Source organism: Paramisgurnus dabryanus, chromosome 5 (assembly GCF_030506205.2).
Source record: "Paramisgurnus dabryanus chromosome 5, PD_genome_1.1, whole genome shotgun sequence".
NCBI lineage: Eukaryota > Metazoa > Chordata > Actinopteri > Cypriniformes > Cobitidae > Paramisgurnus > Paramisgurnus dabryanus.
This window is the reverse complement of record NC_133341.1, coordinates 2,651,047-2,660,713: the sequence shown is the minus strand read 5'-3', so window position 1 is coordinate 2,660,713 and position 9,667 is coordinate 2,651,047. Positions and strand designations below refer to the sequence as shown.

At 37.5% G+C, this 9,667-nt stretch overlaps 2 long non-coding RNA genes across 2 annotated transcripts; one reads left to right on the top strand and one right to left on the bottom strand.

Annotated features, from left to right (window-relative positions):
• The first annotated feature begins 232 nt into the window (after positions 1 to 232).
• On the top strand, positions 233 to 3,702 carry LOC135774077 (uncharacterized). Its single transcript, XR_010543630.2, has 3 exons — positions 233 to 604; positions 1,036 to 1,172; positions 3,584 to 3,702. It is a non-coding gene; the product is annotated as an uncharacterized lncRNA (long non-coding RNA).
• LOC135774076 (uncharacterized) lies at positions 3,638 to 6,916 on the bottom strand. Its single transcript, XR_010543629.1, has 5 exons — positions 6,340 to 6,916; positions 4,298 to 4,391; positions 4,066 to 4,199; positions 3,889 to 3,992; positions 3,638 to 3,778 (listed from the first exon to the last, which is right to left on the bottom strand). It is a non-coding gene; the product is annotated as an uncharacterized lncRNA (long non-coding RNA).
• Between the last annotated feature and the right edge of the window lie 2,751 nt (positions 6,917 to 9,667).

Below are 9,667 nucleotides of genomic sequence, written 5' to 3'. Positions count from 1 at the left end.
ATGATAAATTGCGAAGGGATTTTTGATATCTCAAACGCTGTTCCCATGGCAACGTGTCAAACTTAACTTTCATTTTAAAGGCATATTTAAAGAGCACCAATTATGCTAATAAATTAGCACGTTAGCACGTTATTGTAATATCCCATAGTACATACATGTTATTACAACTTGAACTAATGCACTGTGAGTCTTATAAATTGCTTACATACCTCACCGATTTCTGCATGTCTGGAAAACGCTCTGATTTAGTTCCTGTCTCCGCCTCCCAAAATGTCTAGTGTATTCGGATTGGTCAGATGACTACTCAACTGTTATTGGTCAACTGGGTTCGGTGTGTGTTTGAAAGGTTACGCCCCTGACTACGCGTGGGTTTTCCGGTTCTGACTGAGAGTCACAGGCAACGTAAACAAGCGCTATATTTCTCTATAAACGATGGTGTCTGTACTGCCTTACCACTTCAAGCTCGATCCAGAGAGTTCAGACGGCCGTTACAATATAAACGATCTCTGTCAATGAACGCGATTGGATTTAACTTTTTTAGGTGTCCTTAGCTCTGCCAGAATGCTAAACGAAGACGAAAATGTGTTGCAAAGACATCCAAAAGGTAATTATAACGTACTACATTACTTTGCAAACTATATGGAAACACCAAATGTAGCACATAGAAAGTATTTTTTGAAATGATTATACAACTATTTCACTTATTAACATTATTTTACTATAGTAAACTTTATTATAAAAGCCTGCTTACATACTATATTACTGTGCAAACTATATGGAAACACCAAATGTAGCACATAGAAAGTATTTGTTGAAATGATTATAAAACTATTTCATTTGTTAACATTATTTTACTATAGTAAACTTTATTATAAAAGCCTGCTTACATACTATATCACTGTGCAAACTATATGGAAACACCAAATGTAGCACAAAGAAAGTATTAATTGAAATGAATGTTCTACATTATTTCACTATGGTAAACTTTTTTATGAAAGACTGCTTACTTATAAGTGCTATGTTTTTACTTATTAGGTTTTAAGGAGAATGCAACAGGTTCCAGGGCCTCTTACCTGCGTGATTCATCATCCAGGTTTTGCACAAATTGTCTAAATCCCTACACACAGAACATTTATTGTACCAACTATAAGCCTTTGAGGTGCAGGACTAGAGTAAGTTTTATTACATTTTTAAACCAATAACACTAAAGTATCATTATAGTAACAAAGTACCCAAAAGAACAAAAGATGCAACTTTAAAGAAAATATAATAGTCAGTCAAAAGTTTTTTTTTATTTATTACAAATATATATTTAAATGTTAAACAATATACAAATAAACATACTTTAGTAACCATATTGTGCTCTTGTTTCAAAAATTGTTCAATTCATTTCTTACAGCTATCTATTCAGATAAATGGCATATCAAAGCTTTGTCAGCTGGTGCTATTTAAGATGACACTATAAGGGGTAACACTTTAGAATACTGTATCTTACTTACTGTATAACTAATAAGGAATTACTGCAGAATTAATTGTTAGTTCTTCATTAACACTCAAGTCACTACTATTAACTACTAAGAAATATGTGTTAACTAATCAGTAGGTCATAGCAGTTTTTAATTATGTTAAGTAACTATTAATTAATCAGTAACTAATCAATTTAGTCATTCCTCCTGAAGAACTACGATTAAGTAACTACTAATTCCGCTTCAGGAGGAATAACTATTAAGTAACTATTAATAAACTGTGATGCTCAGTATCCGGTTATGGCCTGTCTTCTTCTTTACTACTATTGTTAGTTGATTTACTTAGATGTATGCCTACTATACTGATTACATTCAGGTTAAAGTTTGAGCGCACACAGGTAATATCTGTGAGTTTTGTAATATCTCCCACTTTGTAAGAGAGATGGGACTGGGGGTTTCCAACTGTCAGCGGAGAGGTGCATCGCTATCGCATTTTAACAATGCGCTGTCGACCCTTAAACCAAACACTGTAGATACCACATTAATGAACTGTAAAAGTACAAGAAAGTTGCTTTTTTTGGTGGGGGAGGGGTTGTCTAAGGCTTAGTTGTTTAAGATAAAATAAAACTGGAGAACTGTATCACTTTCTGTAAAATGTAACATCTTTGATTCTCCAATAAAAAAAGAAAGAAAGAAAGTTGCGTATATTTTTTGTGTGTGTTTTTAATCAAGATATTTCACATCACTATTATAAAGTGATGACAAATGAATTCTGTATTCAAGGCAATGATCAAAGAATTACCACATCATTCTCAAAGAATTACCTTGAACCCATTGATAATTAATAAAGAATTACCACATCATTATCAAGTAATTACTAAGAACCTGGAACAGTATTCTAAAGTGAAAACAATGGGAACTACCACATAATTCTCAAATAATTACTTTATTAATGAACCCATTTGCGCCTGATTCTGCGCGCCGAAACATTACATCTAATGCTGGTGCATGCAGCATCAGGCGCAAATGGGTTAATAGTGGGTTTGAAGTAATTCTTTGAGAATTATGTGGTAATTCTTTATTGTCAATGGGTTCCCATTGTTTTCACTTTAGAATACTGTTCCAGGTTCTTAGTAATTCCTTGATAATGATGTGGTAATTCTACATTAATTATCAATGGGTTCAAAGTAATTATTTGATCGTTGCCTTAAAGAGTAACTAAACCCTAAACCAACTTTTTTTTTAGTTAATGATCTGAAAGAATGATGCTTTATTAGTGCTGTTCATTGATTTTAGTAAGTGTTTTGACATTTGGATATAAAGTGTTTCAATACTACAATATGGTGTAAAAACGTCTGAGTGCTGCCCTCTTCAGGTTGAACGGTGGCTACTGCAGTTGAATTTTTCTATTGGATGTTGGGTCCAAAAAAGAACTCGTGACGTAAGCAGGTTCAAGCTCACCACGCCCATGTTACGATTTCACCACACACTTTGTACGAGCTTAGTTCATCCCCTCTTTCTCCGTTGGGATCTGCCTACTTTTCTTGCATTTTTCAAATATTGCAATAGGTGGAGTCAGGCTCTGACCGGGGGTTTAGTTACGCTTTAAATACAGAATTCTTTGTCATCACTTTATAATAGTGATGTGAAATATCTTGAGTAAAAACAGACTCACAAAATATATATATATATATAAGGCCATAAACATACCTGAGGTATTGGCAGGTCATGGCTCCATCTAAGTAAATCAACTAACATTAGTAGTGAAGAAGACAGGCCATAACCGGATACTGAGCATCACAGTTCATTAATAGTTACTTAATAGTTATTCCTCCTGAAGCGAAATTAGTAGTTACTTAATCGTAGTTCTTCAGGAGGCATGACTGAATTTATTAGTTACTGATTACTTAATAGTTACTTAACATAATTAAAAAACGCTATGACATACTGATTAATTAACACATATTCCTTAGTAGTTAATAGAAGTGACTTGAGTGTTAATGAAGAACTAACAATTAATTCTGCAGTAATTCCTTATTAGTTATACAGTAAGTAAGATACAGTATTCTAAAGTGTTACCCTATAAGGTTATCATCCTGTCGTGTGTTGTTCTCCAGATACGCTTGGAGCTTCCTGATCAGATCGGTCACAATTTTGGCTTTCGACGACTCCTGCACTGAAGATGGCATGCAATCACGTCCTCCTTTGAAGGTCTCTCAAACTGTGATGCCAGGTCCATTGGAATCGGGGTTTCCCTCAGCTTATCTTCAAATACCTCATCAAACACAAGCCTGATCACATCCTCCACATAACTGTAGAAATATTGCAGTCAATAAATCTTTTGTTTTGATCATTTATTTCCCTGCTTCATACATTAAGTTTTTAATTATGAATGTATTTGAAATAAAACATTACTGCTTACGGTATGTCACTTGTGTGTTTTGGGAACATAGCCTTGTACTTTCCCTCTCCTGCTTTTGTTACGGCTTGGTGACATTGTAATGGATGGCTGCAAGGTACAAATACCTGTAAATATAAACAAGCAATTAATTTATTGTAAAAGTAAATACTACTTTATTTAACACAGTTACTTAAATACCTGCACAGCATTCCAATAAATGAGAAAATAATTTTTTTTTTGCTGCAAATCTGAAATCTCAGGCTACGGACGGCAAAGGCATCCACTGATGATGGTGATTGAAACATTGTGAAACGATGCTACTGCCTGGGTTCCTATTATTATGCAGAGAAAAAAAACTTTGTCATCATCAGTTATACATCTAAGACTGGTAGTGGTTTCACTAGCTAAATACATCATATGTGTTACACACCTTTGCTCCTCATATGCCAGTCTGACTCCTTGTACTGTGTGTAATGATGTTGCATGTTTGCATACAGTGTAGAAGGATGTGTCCAGCTGCGAATCTAGGATATAGACAAATAAAACAAACATGTATTCAGTCAAAAAGACATATTATAACAATAGAGTACAACGACTATACTGCCCTCCAAAGCCTAAGTGCAGTATCTACGCAAACACTGAAACTGAGAAAAATGGCTTTAAAGTTTTTACACTAGCCAGCCAAACATGTTGTAGGTAGATTAGTGGTAATGCATTTATGTAATGCCTTGTTAGGAAGAAATTTTTTATAGATAAAAACCATGACCACCGATGTGACCTTTGACTCCCAAAATGCAGATACTGCACTCTGCATTTGAAAGTCCTTACACAACTAAAACACTATTGCAAAAGCAAAGTGCAGTATCTACGAAATAAATGTGTTCATTCAACTTTTTCTCATGCTTCTTAATACATGTTGATTGTTTTTAATAACTGTAATAGTTTTATTTATGTTTGTGAATGCTAAAAATGCTCCTTTTACCACAAAGAGAGTATTTTACTCACTTTATTAATTTGTATTTATTAAAAAAATTACATTAGACGAGGTTTGCTTTAAAACAGTAGTTAAAAATTAACATAATTTAAAAATAGAAGAACATGTTTGTCCCAAAGACATTATTGTTTCAAATGTACTATAAGTGGTAACTAACAGTATGTACATTTTAGTTAATTTTCATCTCAAAGTAGCACAGTTATGTAAACTTAGATATTTTTAAGATTAGCTTTAGAAGTACTAAACTAAATGTTTTAATATTAAGTAGCCTACAAAATTAGTTCGTGGAGAAAGAGCACTTATTATGGAAGTGTACTTTTTCACATAGTGTGCTTTCTGCTGGCCCAGCTGCGCTCGTCAGGTTGACTGGGCTCCGCTATCTTTGCCTAACAATAAATCTTTACCAGACTCTTATCAAACTTTTGAAGGAGTAACCCCTGTCAATACAATTTGATTAGCTGCCTAAAAAGAGAGATGTTCGAATCAACAAACACCAATGTGCTTGAATCGGATTATATCATTATTGTCAGAGGATATTGCCTTCAATGGACGAGCACAGGTAGGTCAAAACTTGCTAGCAGCTGGCTAGTCAATGTTTACTACTTATAAAGCTGTAATTTGCCTTGGCATGAGTTATTATTTAGCTATCTTCCTTACCCGTATTTGTTTATTTGCGTTTTAACTCGAGTTCAACCATCATTTGGCCGCGGCATTGTGCCATGGTTTGTTGTTTCTGTGTGTTACGATCGGGGAAAACCGCAGTATCTGCAGTATCAAATCCGGGGAAACAAAGCCAGAATGCAGTAACATCACTTACTGCGGTTTGCCTTGGTATTAGCATGGATTTTGTAGTTACTGCAATTTTGACATCCTCATTTCTCTGAAACGGGACAAAATTAAACCAGGAGACTTTGTCACAAGACAGAACAGATGTCATAAAGCTCATTTCAAGCCTTAACTCAATTTCGACCAAGTGTGTAGTTACTGCGCTTTGGCTTTGGACGGCAGTATAAATCGTTAGACTATTCATTAAAGCGTAAATGTATTACATATTACATGGCCCAACATTAGCAACACACATTACGTGTTTACTTCGTTTCAAAATCTAAGAAAGCTTCAAGTAAATACAACAGTAAAATACATATAACTTTAAACAAATCATCTGTACTTAGAGTTTCTTGAGTTTGATCATGAGAACAAATTTTACCGGTAACAATTTAGCTGGCATTTGTATTTGTATTTAGCTTAGCAACTTAGCAAGTTTGTAAACATGTCTAAACCAACATCGATAAAAAAAAGCGATAGTCTGCATAATTCAACATACACGTGTGTAAATATGGTACGTTGTTTATGAAATACAGTATTACAACACAAAACAATTAGCTTGCAAGCTTAGCTCTACACGCACATTATGTTAATCTCCGGTTACCGGTTACGTAATGTACAGTAAAAGGCAAATAATAAACGTGAATACTTACAGCCTGTGATCCAGAAGTGCACAGTAATCCAACTTTCAAGAGGAGACGTCGCGCAAATCCAGCTTCGGTTCATGAGAAGCAGTTATTGTGAAAACTCCATGAACAACTTCTGACTGGATTTTTCCGGAACCGTATTAAACATGATGTCCTCTGTGGAAGTCCATAAAGTGCTATTTTGCCCTCGCATCTAAAGAGACAGCGTCTACTCGAGAGATTTAATCGCTTAAACAATGAAACAAGAGTTTGCAAACAGAGTCAAAGCAGGGACTCACAACCTCCGCCATTTTAGCTCTCTTCTGACTCGGCGCTCCCCACCCCCGTCTTTGAGGGCGTACCCAAGCAAAGCAGAGAGGGCTGAACTATGATAATGTTGGTCTTATCTACGTCACTAATCCCAGGAAGTAAACTGTTGCCTACAATCCGAGTGTTTTTTGTAGTCCTCGAACGTTAGAGACGATAACTCGCGTCATCGTTTTCTTTGAGGTATGTACTTTTTGAATATCGTTAGCATGTACTAATACACACTTACACACAAAAGGATGTTTAAAAACGTGTATCCCATAATAGGTGCTCTTTAAGCCTTACAGTTGCATGCAGTGAACTTTTAAATACTCCTTCTAGAATATTCATGCGATTGACTCCAGAAGTGGTGTACATGATGCCGAGACGTTGTAGATGATAAATTGTGAAGGGATTTTTGATATCTCGAACGCTGTTCCCATGGCAACGCCGCAAACTTTACTTTAATTTCAGACATATTTAAGGCTCTTGACGTGCTCAGATTAACCTTTAAGTTGGCGAACACATCAGAGTTGTCGGCTGTTAAGTGTGCACAAAAAGGTCAGACATAGGCGTGTCTCTTAAGTGGCTCACTAGTGCCCCTCCGTTTGTCTAAAATGTGGGGTTTATTTTACCTACAGTCCCCAAATGGCTCAGTAACAACATTGAATAGCCCACTGATATTTACCCACTTGATGCCCTTGCCCACCGTGCATCGTTTTCTCGGACGCACTGTGTAGCGGTAAAAACCGTGCGAGGGCCCGCCATTGCTGCTTGCAGCTATATTTTTTATTTTTATTATTATTATTATTATTTTTTACACTTTTGGGCACTTTGGGTCCCTTAACATACTCGAAAGCTCTTGAAATTGGGCACAGATGTCAGAGTCGTCGGCTACTAGGACTGGGCAAAGGCTGGAACACGGGCGTGGCAGGGGGCTCTGTAGCGCCCCCTGTAATGCAAAAACAAACATTGATGCACAGATCGGGCAAAAATCTACCCACATGTACGAGAGTTGGGACGCATAAAGATCTCATCGACCCGAACAACTTTCGCCCAACAACATTTAAGCTCCGCCCAACAGGAAGTCGGCTATTTTGGATTGTTTGAAAGAGGCATGCGTTGAACTTTTAAATACTCCTTTTAGGGGATTCATGGGATTGACACCAAACGTGGTGATCATGATGCCGAGACATTGTACTGAATAATTGCGAAGGGATTTTTGATATCTCGAACGGTTCTGCCGTGGCATGGCGACAAAGTTGTGGCGAAATCAGAGATACAGGAAGTGTCTAATATCTAAGGCAAAAGATGTCTTCTTGTGATGCCATGCGGGGTGTTTGTTCGTCTGAAGATTCCGATCGCATCGATGTGCTTATTGTGACTCCCGGGTATAGCGCCACCACCAGGCGCCAGGAAGTGTGTCAGTCACAAAGCTGGATTTTTTTGACAGTTCCATACTATGTTCTTTAAAATACTCCTTCCAGAAAAATCATGCAATTGACACCAAAAGTGGTCAACATGATGCAGAGACATTGTAGATGATTTTTGATATCTCAAACGCTGTTCCCATGGCAACGCCGCAAACGTAACTTTTATTTCAGACATTTTTAAGGCTCTTGACGTGCTTAGATTAAACTTAAAGTTGGCACACACATCAGAGTTGTCGGCTGTTAATTGTACACAAAAAGGTCAGACATAGGCGTGTCTCTTAAGTGGCTCACTAGTGCCCCTGTTTGTCTAAAATGTTGGGTTTCTTTTACCTACAGTCCCCAAATGGCTCAGTTACAACATTAAATAGCCCACTGATATTTACCCACTTGATGCCCTTGCCCACCGTGCATTGTTTTCTCGGAGGCACAGTGTAGCGGTAAAAAAAGCGTGCGAGGGCCCGCCATCGCTGCTTGCAGCTATATTTAGGGCCCGAGCACAGAGGAGCAGGCCAGAATGTCCTGCACCGAAAGGTGCGAAGCCCTATTGTTTTTGCTCGGATTATTATTTTTATTATTTAGGGCCCAAGCACCGAGGAGCAGGCCAGAATGGCCTGCACCCTAGGTGCGAAGCCCTATTGTTTTTGCTCGGATTATTAGGTGTCAAGCCCAGAATGGGCGAAGACCCCTATTGTATCTGTTAGTTTTCCTTTTCTTTTTCTTTTTAGGGGTCAAGCCAAGAATGGGCGAAGACCCCTATTGTATTTGTTAGTTTTCTTATTATTAGGGGTCAAGCCCCGAAGGGGCGAAGACCCCTATTGTATTTGTTAGTTTTCTTATTATTAGGGGTCAAGCCCCGAAGGGGCGTAGAACCCTATTGTTATTGTCAGTTTTCTTATTATTAGGGGTCAAGCCCCGAAGGGGCGAAGACCCCTATTGTATTTGTTAGTTTTCTTATTATTAGGGGTCAAGCACAGAATGGGCGAAGACCCCTATTGTATCTGTTAGTTTTCTTTTCTTTTTCTTCCTCCGCCATTGCGGTCTATGGCAGCCTATAGAACCGTACGTAGGAAAGTTATGAAATTTGGCACACTGATAGAGGACTGGTCAAAAAGTCTCCACAGCAAATTTGAAGCCTGTACCTGTAACCCCCTAGCGCCACCAACAGTCCAAATTTGCACTTATGTATTTGCTTATAACTTCTGACCCGTAAGTCCTAAACAATAAATTCTTGTTTCCTCTGATTCCTTGACTCAAGATGATTCGATTTGACCCTATGACGTCATTTTCCGTCATGGAAATTTTTCCGCCATTTTGAATTATTCGTAAAACCTACTTTTGTGAACTCGTCCTAGAGCTTTTACCCGATTTCCACGAAAATCGGTATGTAGCATCTACAGACCCTCACGGCAAAAAGTTATGGATTTCATGTCAATTCGTCCATCCGTTTTCGTAAACCACGTCAACGAATTTTACATAGAGCGCAAAAAAACCGGATTTGAGGCTGTATCTTCGCCAAACTTAAAGTGCCCATCTTATGACTGCTTTTCCACAAGTTATATAGGTGTATGAGTTCCATAAAGCATGTTTCAAAAGTTGTTTGCTCGAAATAGCTTGTA